This window comes from Nansenia antarctica (genome assembly GCF_963989245.1).
Source record: "Nansenia antarctica genome assembly, chromosome: 5".
In the NCBI taxonomy this organism is placed as follows: domain Eukaryota; kingdom Metazoa; phylum Chordata; class Actinopteri; order Argentiniformes; family Microstomatidae; genus Nansenia; species Nansenia antarctica.
Window position 1 is genome coordinate 1,367,736 of NC_137690.1, and position 2,222 is coordinate 1,369,957.

The 2,222-nt window shown below is 46.9% G+C and overlaps 1 pseudogene across 1 annotated transcript; it reads right to left on the reverse strand.

Moving 5' to 3' along the window:
• Positions 1-520: 520 nt before the first annotated feature.
• Positions 521-1,947, reverse strand: LOC308159081 (E3 ubiquitin-protein ligase TRIM35-like; annotated as a pseudogene). Its single transcript has one exon. The product of its transcript is annotated as an E3 ubiquitin-protein ligase TRIM35-like (transcript).
• Positions 1,948-2,222: the final 275 nt, after the last annotated feature.

The following is a 2,222-nucleotide window of genomic DNA, read 5'->3' on the forward strand; positions in this document are numbered from 1 at the left end:
CAACAAGTCCATGTTTATAAACATCATTTCTACCAACTGACACAATCAAAAAGTGATGAAAACTAAAATCATGACAGAAAGATGCTACATTAGCAACGAGTGATTATTAACACAACATCATGGAGGACATGAAGAGATGTTCTGTAGCTAGAGAGCTGCTCATCCTCTCCCTCCATCAGGTGGGTCTCATTAGACTCACACTGAAACACGCATCCAGTCACTTCTGCGTACCATCAAAGAGCCACCAACAGATGTAAACGTTAGATCAGATACATTAGCAGTGGATGTGTTTGACATATCTGTGATGCTCTAGAAATGACACAGAACTTCCACCGGTCCTTGCTGTTATGGTGATGATAAGGTCAGACAGTTGTACATCATAATCAAAGGGTTAATTCATCTTTAGACATTTCTGGAAATATTGCTGACTGGCTTTAAGGACATTAGTAAGTGTTATTGATGTTTGATTGTCTCAGAGGAACACTAAGGTCTAAGTACTGTGAGTTAGTTCATCATTGATTCAGACAGAGGGAGTAACCATGGATACAGACACCTTCGCTGGTAACACCCTCAGAGGATGACTGTTATGACAATAATTCCAGATAAATGGAAAGACTTTCTCAGTGAAGGTGTGTGTGAGTGTGTGTAGGTGTGTGTTAGTGTCAGGGTCAGAGAATGACAGCTTTCCTCTGTCCCAGTCCAGCTGCACTCTGACCCTCTGGGGCTTCTGGCTCACTGTGAGGAGAGTGAGTGTACCACCTGGAACACCTGGAACACCTGGGACACATGTATAAAGCTCCCTACCAGTAAACCAAAGCCGCCAGGATCATCCCAAAAGCCTAAGCCTTTCTTCCTGTCTGCAGACTCTGTCATCACACCCAGGCCATAGGCTGGACTCCCCCCCACCTCAACGTCCCAGCTGTGTGTCCCTGAGTCAAAGCCCTCAGAGCTCAGGACCACAGCATAGGAGTCAAACCTCTTTGGGTTGTCAGGAAGCTGCTGTCTCTCTTCTCTGGGTGTCACACTGGTCAGATCCTCAGACAGGATGAGACGTGGGTCTGCAGTGTTGGGGTCCAGAATCACAGGAGTGTATTCCACTATTCCCTGCATCTTCTCCCAGACTCTGAACTGCAGATTGCCCAGGTGCTTTGCCACGTCTATCAGCGCTCCTGAAACCTTCTCTGGATCCGGCAGTGTGCTCTGGGCTCTGTCCATGGAGGCCTTGAAGTTCAGCAGGAATGTGATGTCATCAGCTTTTAGCTCCTCCTCCAAGGCTCTGATTGTGTCTGAAAGTGATGATATCTCCTCAATCTTCCTCTTCATCACCTGACTCTTCTGCTCCTCTTCCTCCCTCAGTGCAGCGATCCTGACTCTCTCTTCATCTCGTAGAAACTGGTGAAGCTTCTCAAACTCCTCCTTCATCTGCCTCTCTGTGTGCTGGGCCTGGCTCTCAAGATGTTTAGCTGTGTCATCACAAGTCAGTTTAACCTTTTGAAAGGTCTTCAGCTTCTTCTTTAAGGGTTCCAGTGCAGTCTGGAGTTCACTCTTATGATCCAGTACAGCTTCATCTACTGGGCAACAGTCGTGTTTTTTATGCTGTTTTGAAGTCTGACACACCACACAGATGGGCTGTTTATCCTCCAGACAGAAGAGCTTGAGTTTCTCACTGTGCAGACTGCAGAGCACCTCAGACCCTGCTGCAGCTCTCTGACTTCTCTCCTGTAAGAAGTCCTCACACAGGTTCTTTAACACCAGGTTACAAGGAGGATGTCTGGATGATCTTTTCCTGCACATTGGACATTCCTGAGTGTCTTTCTGTTTCCAGAATTCCTGCAGACAGGTTTTACAGAAGCTGTGGCTACAATGGAGGACAACAGGATCCTTGAAGATGTCACAGCACACAGGACAGGAGAGATTCTCCTCAGAGAGAGAGGGTTTAGACGCCATTTTCTCACCACCTCCGTCTCCCCTGTAATGACTTCTGAGGTGAAAGTTCACTTCTGAAAACTCACCGCGTTGAAGTCAGCAGGAAGTCAAATCCAGATTGTGACGGTGTTGCTTCTTCCTTGGTGGTTGTTTTGAATGTTGATGGTAAATGAGTGTAAAGTCCTTCAGAGAGTCCTACATATGTAATGTTGTGGGTCATGCTAGTGAACGGCAGCACCAGAGAGCTGAATGTTAGCCTTCTGTGTGGTTCACTTCTGCTCTCCACTGTTTCCTGC